The sequence below is a fragment of the Triticum aestivum genome, chromosome 2B, assembly GCF_018294505.1.
Source record: "Triticum aestivum cultivar Chinese Spring chromosome 2B, IWGSC CS RefSeq v2.1, whole genome shotgun sequence".
Classification (NCBI taxonomy): Eukaryota; Viridiplantae; Streptophyta; class Magnoliopsida; order Poales; family Poaceae; genus Triticum; species Triticum aestivum.
Window position 1 is genome coordinate 799,826,977 of NC_057798.1, and position 19,097 is coordinate 799,846,073.

Consider the following 19,097-nt stretch of genomic DNA (forward strand, 5'->3'; position numbering starts at 1 on the left):
TGAGACTGAAGTCCCAGTATTTTCAAGGAGATCCCTCCATGCTTTATCTTGAATGCCGTGAACTAATAGTGTTTCATTTCGCAGGGTAAATCCTTGAGGCGGAAGGCCGAGCCCGCGGCAGGCAGCCAACAAGGGCCGCTGAAGCCAGGCGGGCCAAAAAGAAGTGCGGACCAGATCGAGATTCCGGTGCAACGGTACGGCGTGCAAATTTAACGCCTAGGGTTTATGCCCTTGAGTCTTACTAACGCTCATGATTTTCTTAGAAAGAAGAGAGCCCGCCGGACTATATCCACCAGCCAAGGTTCAAGGCCGGGTCCGGAAACGGAGACGGGCACGGGGCGCGCCTCAGGCGTTCCTCCGACAGTGGACACAGATGGGCTATCTGCCACTAATTCAGAGGTGGAGAGTGCCCTGAACACAGGCGTTGCCGGACTGTTCTTCGTGACGCATGTTTTCCCCCAGAGGCATTGGACGCCTTTAATACAGGAGATGCGTATCTCCGTGCCGTTCAAAATGGTCTAGCCAGAGCCATAGAGCAGTATGTAAAAGACATACAAGTGAGTACAATTGAAGGTTATATATGTCAGTAGCCCCCGAGACTTGAAACAGTAAAGACAACTGTTTTAAGGATCATGTGCTATGAGTGTCTTACAAAGAAGAATACGCAACTGTCCCAGGAGCTTGAAGAGTGCAAGGCCCAACTCGAGGCCACACTGGCCACTTCAGAAAATGCCAAGGGGACGCCCTCAGGTAATACCTGCTTTGAAAGATAATTCCGTTGTGAAGTGCAACAGGTGTGCAACTCTGACTATGATAGTGCAGATGGGGCCGGAGTAGATCCGGACAAGCAACAACTCCTACACCAACTAAAGACTGGCAAGAGCGTGCTGACGAGGGTGAGGCAAGAGAAGAACAAACTTCAAGACGCCAATACCCAGCTGGGCGAGGAACTAAAGGATGTTCGCATTCAGCTGTCTGCTTCCGTAAAGGAGAATCGGCGACTTCGACGCGGCATGTTTAGTAAGTGCTTGAACGAATCTTCGAAAAAAGAATTCGGCGAGGAAGTCGATTAACAGAGCTATGTCTGTAGGTCTGCTGATGGGTCATCCTGCGGAGGAAATGCCTGGTTCAACGGGAGACCTTCTTCTCGAGCTGTTGCAACTGCACGAACGAGTAAGGCAGGCAATGCAGAGTGTCATTCAGGCTATGTGGCCATCCCTCTTCGTGCCCGAAGGCCTTGGGGAGCTTACAAAGAAGCTGGAGGGAGTGCGGCAGCGCTTCCGGTTGTGGAAGATATCGGCCTGCCGTCAAGGTGCCAGGGAGGCCTGGGCCATGGTGAAGACTCGGTACACGAAGGCTGACCCAAACCACATGGCCGAGGTCGGCCCTATGGGTCCTGACGGAAAGGAGACCCCTGTCAGCTTAGTATATGGCCAGGTAGAGCTGGCTGCAAAGTATTCCCAATAGGACTGTAAATTAGACCGCCTGTTGGATGGTATTGAAGAAGAATATACCGAGTCGGATTGACTCTGTAATTTAAAGTGACATGAAAAATGCCTTCTAGCCGGATTGTAGATCGTTTGTCATTGCGGACCTTTTCGCTTCGACCTCTGGACCCTATAGTCCAGAGTGTGTCCGAATACCCTCTTGATTATGTAAGAACCGGGGCATGCATGGAGACAAGGCGTAGGGGTCATAATTGCTTTAGCAGACAAGTGCCCAACTAGTTATGTTATATTACATGGTTAGTAAGAAACATCTTCCAGGGAGAATAGTTCCGTTAGGGGTTCCTTTCCCTGGGAGGCATGCCCTAAAGTGCATGTCCGAACTGCTAAAAAGAGCAGAAAAGCATCTGGGGGAAGGTAAATAAACACGAAAGATCATCTTTTAGTTCACCGACCGAATATTCCCTTAAGAACGCTAGCTTTCGGCTTCACCCAGTCTGAGGTACACATCCGGCTGACCCGGCAGTAACAATCGCAGAGGTTCTCCCTTTACCACCTAGCCGAACGAACGGGAACGTAGGGGTAAGCACAGGAGCCAGGCAACCCAGCTTGGCCAAAACTTAAGTCATATCGATGCATATAATGGTGTATAAAAGGTTCATGCGGAAGTATGACACATGTTTTGGGCATGAGGCCCGTTTTATATAAACTTCTGATAAAGAAGCCCCCAGGTATGATGAGCGCGGGTGGCGCGTCAAGTATGTGCGAACAACGCACATGCAAGCCCCTAAGGGCTTGGGAGAAAAAGGGTAGGGAGAGGGAGTGAAATCCCGGACAACTAATGTGAAAAAATAAAAATAAAGATAAAAAGGGGACAGAGGAAGGAGACGAACACGGAGTCCGGCGCTAGGCGTAGAATCTTCGTAGGCGTGCTGCGTTCCATGGGTTCGGCTCGAGTCGGTTGTCCGATGCGTTTCGCAGACGGTACGCTCCACCAGTCAGTACTTGATCGATTATGAAGGGACCCTCCCATTTGGGCTTTAGTTTGTCCTTTTTCTTGTCCGGCAGGCGTAGAACTAGTTTGCCAATGTTATAAGTTTTGGCCCGTACTTCTCTGCTTTGATATCTTCGAGCCTGCTGTTGATAGAATGCAGAACGAGCTTTTGCCACGTCGCGCTCCTCCTCCAATGCGTCCAAGCTGTCCTGCCGATCGAGCTCGGCTTCTCTTTCTTCGTACATGCGCACTCGAGGTGAGTCATGAATTATGTCGCATGGCAGTACTGCCTCTGCGCCGTATACCATAAAAAATGGTGTGAATCCGGTAGTGCGATTCGGCGTGGTCCGCAGCCCCCAGAGTACGAAGTCAAGCTCCTCTACCCAGTGCGTGTTCGATTCCTTGAGGGATCGCACTAGTCTGGGTTTGATGCCGCTCATAATGAGACTGTTGGCTCGCTCGACTTGACCATTGGTTTGAGGGTGATAGACTGAAGCGTAGTCGAGCTTAATGCCCATGTTTTTGCACCAGGCTTTAACTTCATCGGCCGTGAAGTTTGTGCCATTGTCAGTTATGATGCTGTGGGGGACGCCGTAACGGTGTACGACCCCGGATATGAAGTCTATCACTAGTCCGGATTCGGCCGTCTTTACAGGGTTGGCCTCTATCCATTTGGTGAATTTGTCCACCATGACCAGTAGATATTTTTGCTTGTGGGTTCCTCCTTTAAGGGGTCCAACCATGTTAAGCCCCCAGACCGCAAAAGGCCAGGTAATGGGTATAGTTTGTAGGGCGGTAGGTGGCATGTGGCTTTGGTTGGCGAATAACTGGCAACCGACGCATCGCTGCACTAAGTCCTGAGCGTCTGCCCGGGCCGTTGGCCAATAAAATCCGGTACAGAAGGCCTTGCTTACAAGGGCCAGGGCTGCAGCGTGGTGCCCGCCAAGTCCGGCATGAATTTCAGCCAGAAGATCTCACCCTTCCTCTTCGGAGATACACCTTTGAAGGACTCCGGTTGTGCTTTTCTTATAAAGCTCTCCCTCATGGACTTTGTAGGCTTTAGATCGCTGCACTATGCAGCGGGCCTCGTTTTGGTCCTCGGGAATTTCCTGCCTAGTTAGGTAGGCTAGGAATGGTTCTTTCCACGGGGCAATGACTGCCATTATTGTGTGGGCTGACGGTGTTGTTTCGTTGGCGGAGCCACCAACTATGTCAGGGTGTTCGGTGAGGGGCAGTGCGGTTGTGTCCGGGCTATTGTTTCCGGACTCTCCCTCCCATGATACGGATGGCTTGAACAGCCTCTCTAGGAAGATGTTGGGAGGGACGGCATCGCGCTTGGCGCCGATGCGTGCCAACACGTCTGCTGCCTGGTTATTCTCCCAGGCTATGTGATGAAATTCGAGCCCCTCAAACCGGGCTGACCTTTTTAAGACGGCGTTGCGGTAAGCTGCCATTTTCGGATCCTTGGCGTCAAAGTCTCCATTTATTTGGGATATTGCAAGGTTTGAATCCTCGCGGACCTCTAGGCGCTGAATGCCCATGGAGACTGCCATCTAGAGACCATGTAGAAGGGCCTCATATTTGGCTGCGTTGTTGGAATCCGTGTACATTATATGAAGTACGTATTGGACTGTATCTCCGGTTGGGGACGTCAGAACGACGCCAGCCCCCAGGACGACCAACATTTTGGAGCCGTCGAAGTGCATGATCCAGTTGGAGTATGCGCCGTACTCTTTAGGGAGCTCGGCTTCAGTCCATTCGGCGATGAAGTCGGCCAAAACCTGCAACTTAATAGCTCGCCTTGGCTTGTAAGTTATGTCGAACAGGAGGAGCTCGATGGCCCATTTGGCAATCCAGCCCGTTGCATCGCGGTTGTTTATAATATCATTAAGCGGTACTTCGGATGCCACTGTTATGGAACACTCTTGAAAATAGTGTCGCAGCTTCCGGGATGCCATGAACACCGCGTATGCTATCTTCTGATAATGCGGGTACCGTGACTTGCATGGAGTTAGGACAGTGGACACGTAGTACACTGGTTTTTGGAGAGGGAACTTGTGTCCGTCCGTTTCTCGTTCGACTACGAGCACCACGCTTACAACTTGATGGGTTGCCGCGATGTATAATAGCATTGGTTCGCCCATGTTGGGCACGGCCAGGACCGGATTTGTTGCCAGTATGGCTTTTATTTCTTCGAGTCCGGCCGTGGCGGCATCCGTCCACTCGAAGTGTTCGGTGCGTCGCAGGAGACGATAGAGGGGTAATTCCTTTTCTCCTAAGCGGGAGATAAAGCGGCTTAGAGCCGCCACGCATCCTGTTAATTTTTGTATTTTTTGAGGTATTTTGGGGTATCCAATTGTGAGAGAGCTCGGATCTTGGCTGGGTTTGCTTCAATTCCTCTACCGGATACGATGAAGCCCAAGAGCTTTCCGGCTGGTACGCCAAAAACGCATTTTTCCGGGTTGAGCTTAATGTCATATGTTCGGAGATTGTCGAACATGAGCCTCAAGTCGTCTACTAGAGTGTCGACGTGTTTGGTTTTGACGACCACGTCATCTACGTATGCTTCAACTGTTTTGCCGATCTGGTTGGCCAGACATGTCTGAATCATGCGCTGATATGTTGCGCCGACGTTTTTGAGCCCGAAGGGCATCGTGTTGAAGCAGAATGGGCCGTATGGGGTGATGAATGCCATTGCGGCTTGGTCTGACTCTGCCATCTTGATTTGGTGGTAGCCAGAGTATGCATCGAGGAAACACAATGAGTCGTGTCCTGCTGTGGCGTCGATGATTTGATCAATTCTGGGGAGTGGGAAGGATCCTTTGGGCAGGCCTTATTTAGGTCTTTGAAATCAACACATAGGCGCCCGGATTTGTCCTTCTTTGGTACCATCACCAGGTTTGCTAGCCAGTTCGGATGTTTTATATCTCTGATGAATCCGGCTTCCAGTAGTTTTGCTAGCTCTTCTCCCATGGCTTGTCTCTTGGGTTCGGAGAAACGCCGCAGAGTGTGCTTAACGGGCTTAAACCCTTTTAGGATGTTCAAGCTGTGCTCAGCCAGCCTGCGTGGGATTCCTGGCATGTCTGAAGGGTGCCAGGCAAAAATGTCCCAGTTTTCTCGCAGGAATTCTCTGAGTGCGGCGTCTACATCGGGTTTTAGTTGTGCCCCGATGGAGGCCGTTTTTGTGGGGTCCGTTGGATGGACTTGGAATTTGACTATTTCGTCCGCTGGTTTGAAAGAGGTGGACTTGGATCTCTTATCTAGTATCACATCGTCCCTGTCCACCGTGGAGCGCAACGCAGTTAGTTCCTCGGCCGCTAGGGCTTCGGATAATGCCTCTAGGGCCAGTGCGGCTGTCTTGTTTTCGGCGCGGAGCGCTATGTCCGGATCACTTGCAAGAGTGATGATTCCGTTGGGTCCGGGCATTTTGAGCTTCATGTACCCGTAATGGGGTATGGCTTGAAAAATTGTAAATGCTTCTCGCCCTAGTAGAGCGTGGTATCCGCTGCTGAACGGGGCCACTTGAAATGTGACCTCCTCAGATCTGTAATTATCCGGCGTGCCGAACACCACATCAAGTGTGATTTTTCCTGAACAGCACGCTTCCCGGCTTGGTACTATTCCTCTGAAGGTTGTGTTGCTTCGCTCAATGCGGCTCCAGTCTATTTCCATTTTTCGCAGGGTTTCCTCGTAGATGAGTTTAAGTCCGCTACCGCCGTCCATGAGTACCTTTGTGAGTCGGAAGCCGTCCACTATCGGACTGAGGACCAATGCGGCTGGTGCTCCGGCTGTTCGAAATTTAGGTTTGTCACTGGCATTAAAAGTAATAGCCGTGTCACTCCATGGGTTTATTGTTGCTACTTGGTAGACTTCGGTAAGGTTGCGGAGGGTTCATTTCCTTGCATTGTTTGATGCGAAGGTCTCAAAGACTGTCGACATCGTACTGGCATTTCTGGGGTGGTGTTCTTCGAATTCTGGAGTTAGAAGCTCCTCGCCACTTCTGGCCACCTGCCGGAGTATCCAACATGCTCTAAGGCTGTGAGTTGGTGTGACTTCCCCTGAACTATGAATTTTACAGGGTCCATTGAGCCATCCCTCCAGTACGGTCCCATACCCTATAGAGGGTTTTTGTTTTTTGATGTTTGGCTCAGGTGCCTGGCGATAATGCGCCCTTTTATTTCGGACTCGTGTTGTATTCATGGCCGGATTGTCCCAGAATTTATCTTCGGTTTTCCGAACGCTTTCTGTCGCACAGTACTTTCGTACTATGGATGTCAAGTCGGCGAAGCGTGTAATTTCACGGTGACTTATGGCGTTGAGGATTCCGATGTCCGTGCAGTTGTGACAGAAGAATGAAATTGCTTCTTCCTCACGACAGTCCTTTATCCTGTTCATAACCAGGAGGAATCTGGCCCAATAGTAGTGTACTGTTTCCCCGGGCACTTGACGTATTTGGGATAAATCCTTAATAGTTGGGTGGGCGGGTGGATTTAAATCCAGAACCTTGCCCGATAAAAGATTCAGGGGCCAAGAAGTTTCCGAATTTGGAAGCTTGCTCTCTTGGACATTATTCAATGAATCAGGCCTGCTGCCTGACTTTAAGTTCAGGACTAGGGCATCATCCTCCCCTCCGTGGGTATCCGGCTTGGAGGGGTCGGGAATCCGGACACATCTGGTCCTTAGAGCGGGCGAAGATGCGCCGCATTGTTCTTCCACCACTTCAACATGGTGGGTGACCTGGGGAGAGTCGATCTCTCTCTGATCGGGTTTAAGCCCAATCTGGCCGTAATCTGTAGCGACTCCCAGGGCGGCAATGCGATCCAGGATCTCATTCAGGGAAGAGAGCTCCGTCGGATCTAACTGCTCGGCGAGTTCCGAGCTGATGTGAAGATTGCTTTCGATGGTTCGAGAGGTCATCGTCGGCGCGGCGGCCGAACAGGCGGTCATCAAAAACCTACCTAGCCGGAGAGTTTGGCCGACAGCCAAAGCTCCTTTAGCGACAGCGCCGTCTTTAAAGATGGGGTGCAGCATCCTTCCTGACGGTGACGACACAGAGGAACTCTCAATGAAAGCACCAATGTCGGTGTCAAAACCGGCAGATCTCGGGTAGGGGGTCCCGAACTGTGCGTCTAGGCGGATGGTAACAGGAGACAAAGGACACGATGTTTTTACCCAGGTTCGGGCCCTCTCGATGGAGGTAAAACCCTACTCCTGCTTGATTAATATTGATGATATGGGTAGTACAAGAGTGGATCTACCACGAGATCAGAGAGGCTAAACCCTAGAAGCTAGCCTATGGTATCATTGTTGTTCGTCCTACGGACTAAAACTCTCCGGTTTATATAGACACCGGAGAGGGCTAGGGTTACACAGAGTCGGTTACAATGGGAGGAGATCTTCATATCGTATCGCCAAGCTTGCCTTCCACGCCAAGGAAAGTCCCATCCGGACACGGGACGGAGTCTTCAATCTTGTATCTTCATAGTCCGGGAGTCCGGCCAAAGGTCATAGTCCGGCCATCCGGACACCCCCTAATCTAGGACTCCCTCAGTTCCGAAGAAGAAAACCGCCGAGTCTTCTGATTCGCCAGAGGATGAGGAATCAGACGCAGAGGTAAAATTTGACTTACTTGGTTCCTTTATTCGTACATCTTATTGACAATGATTGTTCCCAGGAGGAAGCCGAGGCCAGCCACGCAGACAATGCTGAGGTAATCAATCTTTCTTCTGATTTTGATCTTGTGCCGGTTCAAAAAGTTCACCACACAGTTCGGAAAGTAAAACTATCTCACCCTCTTGCTCATTTGGATCCAAAATTTTCTGTGAAGACACAGCAAGCCGTAGATCATCGCACAACCCGGCACAGTGGTCAGGAAATCACCTCGTCCGGTTTACCAGATACACCAACCCGGAAACGTCGTCCAGAGGTGACTTATTCTCCTGAAAAGCTTTATCCTTCAAAGGGTTTCTTCCGATGCCCACTCAATCCGTCCGATCCAAATTATCAGGCATCTTCCAACTCGTCTGGCGGTTCATCAACCACACAGTTGCCTCCCCTCAAATCGTTGCTGGGTAAGTACACTTTCTCAAGTTGTTTCTTCATGCGTTGGTTTATCATATTCTAACTTTGGATGTTGTAGCACCAAGGCCCGATTAAGTAAAAAGGCCAAGACTAGCGACCACGATGACGATGTTGATCCGGAGAAGACCCCAGAAAATGAGGGCGAAAATCCTGACATTGCCACAGATCACTCTGCTCCGCAAAACCCAGGCACTGATGCCAATCCGCCAGAAACTGAACCGGAGACACAGGTTGATACATCAACTCCTGATGCCACCCCTCCAAGTCCAACTGTTGATCCGCCAAGCCCTGCTACAAAACCGCCGAGCCCTGCTGCCAAAGCGCCAAGCCCTGCTAAGGAGAATATCAATCCATCAAACCCTGCCAGGGATGATGACGTTGTTGTTACTAGAACGACATATACCGCCCCAGGCAATCCAGTTGCTTTATCCAAGCATACCGCCAAGGATGAATTTGTGTTTATGAATAAGGGGAAGAGCAAAACTGATTTGTCAGACTATGCTGACTTATCTGCCCAAGCCTTCATTCCGGCTTCTTAAACCGTCTCTTCACCAGCTGAGACTATGAGGCCGGTTTGGTAAATTTGATGAAGGAGCGCTATGAGGTAAACTGTTGGATCCTTTACTCTATACCTTCATTGCATTGTAGCCCCCAAGGGCCGGTTTACCTTTAGAAAGTTAAACCGGGACTTTGCATATTTCAGACTGTACTTTGTTGATTTCCCTTGTGTATTTTTGATCAAACACACATTAGCCCCCAAGTGCCATGATTAAAACTTGTATTAATCCGTGGGACTTCAATAATAAGTAGAAAAAGTAATCCTCATTAGCCCCCAAGTGCCATGTGTATAACTGGTTATATGTGATGTCTACTACACAACCTTCTTCTTGTAGACGTTGTTGGGCCTGCAAGTGCACGGGTTTGTAGGACAGTAGCAAATTTCCCTCAAGTGGATGACCTAAGGTTTATCAATCCGTAGGAGGCGTAGGATGAAGATGGTCTCTCTCAAACAACCCTGCAACCAAATAACAAAGAGTCTCTTGTGTCCCCAACACACCCAATACAATGGTAAATTTTATAGGTGCACTAGTTCGGCGAAGAGATGAAGATAAACATGCAAAATAGATAGTAGATAAAGGTATTTGTAATCTGAAATTATAAAAACAGCAAGGTAGCAAGCGATAAAAGTGAGCGTAAACGATATTTCAATGATAGGAAACAAGGCCTAGGGTTCATACTTTCGCTAGTGCAAGTTCTCTCAACAATAATAACATAGATAGATCATATAACAAGCCCTCAACATGCAACAAAGAGTCACTCCAAAGCCACTAATAGCGGAGAACAAACATAGAGATTATGGTAGGGTACGAAACCACCTCAAAGTTATCCTTTCTGTTCTACCTATTCAAGAGTTCGTAGTAAAATAACATAAATCTATTCTTTCCGCTCAATCCATCATAGATTTCATACTAGAATAACACCTTAAGACACAAATCAACCAAAACCCTAATGTCACCTATATACTCCATTGTCACCTCAAGTATCCGTGGGCATGATTATACGATATGCGTCACACAATCTCAGATTCATCCAACCAACATAAAAGTACTTCAAAGAGTGCCCCAAAGCTACTACCGGAGAGTCAAGAACGTGTGCCAACCCCTATGCATAGGTTCATGGGTAGAACCCGCAAGTTGGTCACCAAAACATACATCAAGTGGCACATGATATCCCATTGTCACCATAGATAATCACGGCAAGACATACATCAAGTGTCCTCATAAAGACTCAATCCGATAAGATAACTTCAAAGGGGAAACTCAATTCATCACAAGAGAGTAGAGGAGGAGAAACATCATAAGATCCAACTACAATAGCAAAGCTCGGGATACATCAAGATCATGCCATAGAGGGAACACGAGAGAGAACACGAGAGAGAGAGAGATCAAACACATAGCTACTGGTACATACCCTCAGCCTCGAGGGTGAACTACTCCCTCCTCGTCATGGATAGCGCCGGGATGATGAAGATGGCCACCGGTGATGGGATCCCCCTCCGGCAGGGTGCCGGAACAGGGTCCCGATTGGTTTTTGGTGGCTACAGAGGCTTGCGGCGGTGGAACTCCCGATCTAGGTTCTGTTCTGGAAGTTTTTGGGTACATAGATATATATGGGTGCAGGAAGTACGTCGATGGAGCTACGGGGGTCCCACGAGGCAGGGGGGCGCGCCTAGGGGGGCACCCTCGTGAGCACCTCCCGTATCTCCTGACGTGTACTCCAAGTCCATCGGGTGGCTTTCCTTCCAAAAATAACTTCTCCAGTTGATTTCGTTCCGTTTTGACTCCGTCTGATATTCCTCTTCCTCGAAACACTGAAATAGGCATAAAACAACAAATTTGGGCTGGGCCTTTGGTTAATAGGTTAGTCCCAAAAATAATATAAAAGAGGATAATAAAGTCCAATATTGCCTAAAACAGTAAACAAAGTAGCATGGAGTAATCAAGAATTATAGATACGTTGGAGACGTATCAAGCATCCCCAAGCTTAATTCCTGCTCGTCCTCGAGTAGGTAAATGATAAAAAAGAATTTTTGATGCGGAGTGATACTTTGGCATAATTTCAATGTAAATCTTCTTAATTGTGACATGAATATTCAGATCCGAAAGATTCAAGACAAAAGTTCATATTAACATAAAAGTAATAATACTTCAAGCATACTAATCAAAGCAATTATGTCTTCTCAAAATAGCATGGTTAAAGAAAGTTATCCCTACAAAATCATATAGTCTGGATATGCTCTATTTTCATCACACAAAGTATTTAATCATGCACAACCCCGATGACGAGCCAAGCAATTGTTTCATACTTCAGTAATCTCAAACCTTTTCAACTTTCACGCAATACATGAGCGTGAGCCATGTACATAGCACTATAGGTGGAATAGAATGGTGGTTGTGGAGAAGACAAAAAGGAGAAGATAGTCTCACATCAACTAGGCGTATCAACGGGCTATGGAGATGCCCATCAATAGATATCAATGTGAGTGAGTAGGGATTGCCATGCAACGGATGCACTAGAGCTATAAGTATATGAAAGCTCAACAAAAGAAACTAAGTGGGTGTGCATCCAACATGCTTGTGCACGAAGACCTAGGGCACTTTTGAGGAAGCCCATCATTGGAATATACAAGCCAAGTTCTATAATGAAAAATTCCCACTAGTATATGAAAGTGACAACATATGAGACTCTCTATCATGAAGATCATGGTGCTTATTTCTAAGCACAAGTGTGTAAAAAGGATAGTAGCATTGTCCCTTCTCTCTTTTTCTCTCATTTATTTATTTATTTATTTGGCCTTTTTTTATGGCCACTCCCTTTTTTTAATTTGGGCCTTTTCCCTTTTTTTTGGCCACTCTTTTTTTTTCGTCCGGAGTCTCATCCCAACTTATGGGGGAATCATAGTCTCCATCATCCTTTCCTCACTGGGACAATGCTCTAATAATGATGATCATCACACTTTTATTTTTCTTACAACTCAACAATTACAACTCGATACTTAGAACAAAATATGACTCTATATGAATGCCTCCGGCGGTGTACCGGGATATGCAATGAATCAAGAGTGACATGTATGAAAGAATTATGAATGGTGGCTTTGCCACAAATACAATGTCAACTACATGTTCATGCAAAAAGCAATATGAAAAAGTAATGTGTGTCATATGAACGGAATGGTGGAGAGTTGCATGGCAATATATCTCAGAATGGCTATGGAAATGCCATGATAGGTAGGTATGGTGGCTGTTTCGAGGAAGGTATATGGTGGGTGTATGATACCGGCGAAAATTGCGCGGTATTAGAGAGGCTAGCAATGGAGGAAGGGTGAGAGTGCGTATAATCCATGGACTCAACATTAATCAAAAGAACTCATGCACTTATTGCAAAAATTTAGAAGTCATCAAAAACCAAAGCATAAACGCATACTCCTAGGGGGATAGATTGGTAGGAAAAGACCATCGCTCGTCCCCGACTGCCACTCATAAGGAAGACAATCAATAAATAAAATTGTGCTCCGACTTCATCACAAAGCGGTTCACCATACGTGCATGCTACGGGAATCACAAACTTCAACACAAGCATTATTTAAATTCATAATCACCCCAACTAGCATTGCTTTAATATTATCACCTCCATATCTCAAAACAATTATCAAGCATCAAACTTATCTTAGTATTCAACGCACTCAAAAGAAAGTTTCACATATCTTGAATACCAAGTATATTATCTTTAATCAAATTACCATGCTATTAACAACTCTCAAAATAATCTAAGTGAAGCATGAGAGTTCAATAGTTTCTTTAAAACAAATCCACCACCGTGCTCTAAAAGATATAAGTGAAGCACTAGAGCAAAAATTATCAAGCTCAAAAGATATAAGTGAAGCACAATGAGCAAAACTATCAAGCTCAAAAGATATAAGTGAAGCACAATGAGCAAAACTATCAAGCTCAAAAGATATAAGTGAAGCACAATGAGTATTCTAGCAAATTCTAATTTGTGTAAGGCACTCTCTCATTAAAGGATTTCAGATCTTGATACTTCATTCAAACATCAAGCAAAGCTAAAGGAAACTACAATGTAAGGATATCACAACTCATGTGAAGAAGCAAAAACTTAGGCTCAACCGATACTAACCGATAGTTGTTGAAGAAGAAAGGTGGGATGCCTACCGGGGCATCCCCAAGCTTAGATGCTTGAGAATTCTTGAAATATTATCTTGGGGTGCCTTGGGCATCCCCAAGCTTGCAATTTTGTGTCTTCTTAATTCCTCTCATATCATGGTTTCTCTTCTTTTTATCAAAAGCTTCATTCACAACAAACTCAACAAAAACTCGTGAGATAGGTTAGTATAAACCAATGCAAAACCTTATCATTTTCTACTGTAACAAATCACTAACATTCTTATTCAACATTGGATACTAAATGCCTCTGTATATTTAATACTCCTATCCTCAAATAGAATCATTAAACAAGCAAACAATGCAAACATAACAGCAATCTGCCAAAACAGTACAGTCTGTAAAGAATGCAAGAGTATCAATACTTCCCTGACTCCAAAAATTATAAACTAAAATTCCCACTGTAATAAATTTATCAGATCTTAATATGCAAAAAGATTCAACGTTAGACCATGCTCTGAATTTTCTAGGGAATTTTTGCAACAGCGGTAAACTTTCTGTTTTCAAACAGCAACATGTATACAAGCAAAATAAGCATGGCAAAGGCTATCCTTGACTTTTTTATTGAAACTAAATATGTAAAACATTATTATATATAAAAGCTTGCAAAAACTAACAAAATAAAATGACGCTCCAAGCAAAACACATATCATGTGGTGAATAAAAATATAGCTCCAAGTAAAGTTACCGATGAACGAAGACGAAAGAGGGGATGCCTTCTGGGGCATCCCCAAGCTTAGTTGCTTGGTTGTCCTTGAATTTTACCTTGGGGTGCCTTGGGCATCCCCAAGCTTAGGCTCTTTCCACTCCTTATTCCATAGTCCATCGAATCTTCACCCAAAACTTGAAAACTTCAACCACACAAAACTCAAAACAAAACTCGTAAGCTCCGTTAGTATAAGAAAATAAATCACCACTTAGGTACTGTAATGAACTCATTATAAATTCATATTGGTGTAATATCTACTGTATTCTAACTTATCTATGGTTCATACCACTTAATAGTAGCCATAGATGCATCAAAATAAGCAAACATCACATAGAAAACAGAATCTGTAAAAAACAGAACCGTTTGTAGTAATCTGTATACAACGTATACTTATGGAACACCAAAAATTATTAAATAAATTGTTGGACCTCAGAAATTTGTCTATTAATCATCTGCAAAAAGAATCAACCTAAAAGCACTCTCCAGTAAAAAATGGCAGCTAATCTCGTGAGCGCTAAAGTTTCTGTTTTTCACAGCAAGATCATATAAACTTCACCCAAGTCTTCCCAAAGGTTCTACTTGGCACTTTATTGAAACAAAAGCTATAAAACATGATTAATACGGTAGAACAATCATGTGGACACACAAAAACAGTAAGGATAAATATTGGGTTGTCTCTCAACAAGAGCTTTTCTTTAATGCCTTTCTAGCTAGGCATGATGATGACAATGATGCTCACATAAAAGATAAGAATTGAAACATAACTGGAGCATCATGAAGAATATGACTAGCACATTTAAGTCTAACCCACTTCCTATGCATAGGGATTTTGTGAGCAAACAACTTAGGAGAACAATAATCAACTTGCATAGGAAGGTAAAACAAGCATAACTTCAAGATTTTAAGCACGTAGAAAGAAACTAGATATTATTGCAATTCCTACAAGCATATGTTCCTCTCTCATAATAATTTTCAGTAGCATCATGAATGAATTCAACAATATAACCAGAACCTAAAGCATTATTTTCATGATCTACTTGCATAGAAAATTTACTACTCTCAACATAAGCAAATTTCTTCTCATGAATAGTAGTGGGAGCAAACTCAACAAAATAACTATCATGTGATTGATAATTAAGATCAAGATGACACGTTTCATGGTTATCATTATTCTTTAAAGCATACGTGTCATCACAATAATCATCATAGATAGGAGGCATACTTTCATCATAGTAAATTTTCTCATCAAATCTTGGGGGACAAAAAATATCATCTCCATCAAACATAGCTTCCCCAAGCTTGTGGCTTTGCATATCATTAGCATCATGGATATTCAAGGAATTCATACTAACATCATTGCAATCATGCTCATCATTCACATATTTCATGCCAAGAATTCTATGTAATTCCTCTTCTAGTACTTGAGCACAATTTTCCTTTCCATCATACTCACGAAATATATTAAAAAGGTGAAGCGTATGAGACAAACTCAACTCCATTTTTTTGAGTTTTCTAAAATAAACTAGACTAATGCTAAAACAAGAAACAAAAAGATTCGATTGCAAGATCTAAAGATATACCTTCAAGCATTCACCTCGCCAGAAAAGAGCTTAGTGACGGAGTGTGAGTACCGTTTACCTAGCCTCCCCAGCAATGGCGCCAGAAAAGAGCTTGATGTATACTACACAACCTTCTTCTTGTAGACGTTGTTGGGCCTGCAAGTGCACATGTTTGTAGGACAGTAGCAAATTTCCCTCAAGTGGATGACCTAAGGTTTATCAATCCATAGGAGGCGTAGGATGAAGATGGTCTCTCTCAAACAACCCTGCAACCAAATAACAAAGAGTCTCTTGTGTCCCCAACACACCCAATACAATGGTAAATTGTATAGGTGCACTAGTTCGACGAAGAGATGAAGGTACAAGTGCAAAATAGATAGTAGATAAAGGTATTTGTAATCTGAAATTATAAAAACAGCAAGGTAGCGAGCGATAAAAGTGAGCATAAACGATATTGCAATGATAGGAAACAAGGCCTAGGGTTCATACTTTCGCTAGTGCAAGTTCTCTCAACAATAATAACATAGATAGATCATATAACAAGCCCTCAACATGCAACAAAGAGTCACTCCAAAGCCACTAATAGCGGAGAACAAACATAGAGATTATGGTAGGGTACGAAACCACCTCAAAGTTATCCTTTCTGTTCTACCTATTCAAGAGTTCGTAGTAAAATAACATAAAGCTATACTTTCCGCTCAATCCATCATAGAGTTCATACTAGAATAACACCTTAAGACACAAATCAACCAAAACCCTAATGTCACCTAGATACTCCATTGTCACCTCAAGTATCCATGGGCATGATTATACGATATGCGTCACACAATCTCAGATTCATCCAACCAACATAAAAGTACTTCATAGAGTGCCCCAAAGCTACCACTGGAGAGTCAAGAACGTGTGCCAACCCCTATGCATAGGTTCATGGGTAGAACCCGCAAGTTGGTTACCAAAACATACATCAAGTGGCACATGATATCCCATTGTCACCACAGATAATCACGGCAAGACATACATCAAGTGTTCTCATAAAGACTCAATCCGATAAGATAACTTCAAAGGGGAAACTCAATTCATCAAAAGAGAGTAGAGGGGGAGAAACATCATAAGATCCAACTACAATAGCAAAGCTCGGGATACATCAAGATCATGCCATAGAGGGAACACGAGAGAGAACACGAGAGAGAGAGATCAAACACATAGCTACTGGTACATACCCTCAGCCTCGAGGGTGAACTACTCCCTCCTCGTCATGGATAGCGCCGGGATGATGAAGATGGCCACCGGTGATTGGATCCCCCTCCGGCATGGTGCCGGAACAGGGTTCTGATTGGTTTCTGGTGGCTACAGAGGCTTGCGGCAGCGGAACTCCCGATCTAGGTTCTGTTCTGGAAGTTTTTGGGTACGTAGGTATATATGGGTGCAGGAAGTACGTCGGTGGAGCTACGGGGGTCCCACGAGGCAGGGGGGCGCGCCCAGGGTGGGCGCCCCCACCCTTGTGAGCACCTCCTGTATCTCCTGACGTGCACTCCAAGTCCATCGGGTGGCTTTCCTTCCAAAAATAACTTCTCCAGTTGATTTCGTTCCGTTTTGACTCCGTCTGATATTCCTTTTCCTCGAAACACTGAAATAGGCATAAAACAACAAATCTGGGCTGGGCCTCCGGTTAATTGGTTAGTCCCAAAAATAATATAAAAGTGGATAATAAAGCCCAATATTGCCTAAAAGTAAACAAAGTAGCATGGAGTAATCAAAAATTATAGATACGTTGGAGACGTATCAATATGCTTGGAACTTTCAAAAGGGTATGGATATGCTCTTCTCACTGTTGCAGAGTGAGATAAATCAACAAGCCTCTCAGATCGCTGATCTTCAAGAAAATTTGAAATCCCAACAAGCAGAAACCACCAAGGCCAGGGATGAATTGAAAACCGCCTTAACCACCATGGAGCAGCTCAAAGAGTGGTTCAAATCTGAGCGGACCAACTGGGATACCGAAAAGGCTGGGTTGCTGAAGCGGGCGGAAGACGCTGAAGCAGCTCTTAAACCGGTGATGGAAGAGCTTACTGGATTAAAGCGCCAAATTGATGCCATGACTTCTGCAATATTTGGTAAGTACCGTTTGCCAATGCCTTATGAATATTCCGCTTTGAAATTTGCCGGTTTAACTCGAAATCCTTAAACCGCTGTAGGTGGCCGCATTGCTCAGCTGGGCTCTGATATGCGGAGGAAGCTCAAGGCCGCCTATACGCTGATTGAACAGTTGTATACCGGTGCCCAACGGGTTATCTGCGCAACTTCTTATGACAATGTAGCCCCAACATCGATCAAGGACACTCTGGCTAAGTTATCTATGACACCAGCTCAGATAGAAGAGGTGAAGCGATCCGCCACCAGGGCTGGCGCTTTGTTAGCACTGACCCAAGCCAAGGCATGGATAGCTGACCTTGATCCGTTCGATATTGCCAAGGGTTTTCCTAGTGAACAGGAAAATGGGGCAGTGTTTGACAATGACACCCTCAAACGTGTGACAAGGGAGATGCGTCCTCTGGCGAGTCAACTGGCTGAAGAAGCAAACTTGATGGTTCATCGGTCTTTCTATGATGCTGACAACAAATGGGTTGAGGCTGTCATTCCGGAAGTGCAAAACCTTATTCCGCCAATCCGTAAGCATACTTACGCCCCTGACGTTGACCCGACTGATCTTATAAGTGAAGAGGCTATCTTTCAGGCCTTAACCTGGATTGACTGGACCACCGCTAACTTCCAACCACTAGGTGAAGATGAGGAGGTTGAACCGACAACAGATGATCCATCTACTTCACGTCAACATGGCGATGATGCTTGATCCGGCAATCCAGTTGACTTTGCACAAAACTGTCCGGTTTAAGACAATTCCATATTTTGGGCTGTTTAAGCGCCTTGTAATAGGGTAGCAAAAATACTTTGATCCGTTGCCATCGTGCAGTGGGAAATACTTTATGTATTCCGTCACAAAAATTTCAATGTTGGCTCATATATCATAAGATGCAATCCCTATGTCTGCATAAAAAGAATTGTCCTGGCGGTTTACCGCCGTACGGGTCATAATGCCCAAGGTAAAGCCTGTTTGATAACCAAACTTTACGAAATATAAAATAACTCATACCTGTGATGTGATATATCATGTTAGTTGCTTTACCAATTTTGACTGTAATAAGGGTGAAGACCCAAATCTTGAATTTTTGTACAATTTCACCTTGTACTGATGGTGTATAAGAAGTCATGCCGGGTTACAATGAACACCAGATAATCAAAACTGGCGACAAGTAGTCAAAGCCAGGGCGGGTTAATACACTCCGGTTTAATAATAAGGTTCGTCAACTTTTAGTTGAGATCCAAGCCAGGTTAACTAACACCGGGTTAATGTGATGACTGAAAAGCCATACCAGATCGAAGATGCCGGTTTAACACAAAAATCAGCAAAAAGAAAAATAGTGACAAGAACAAATAAAACCGCGTAGTCGAGGCTTTTCAAGGGCTGCCAGGCCCAAATTCGAGGCTTTTCATGGGCTGCCAAGCCGCTGA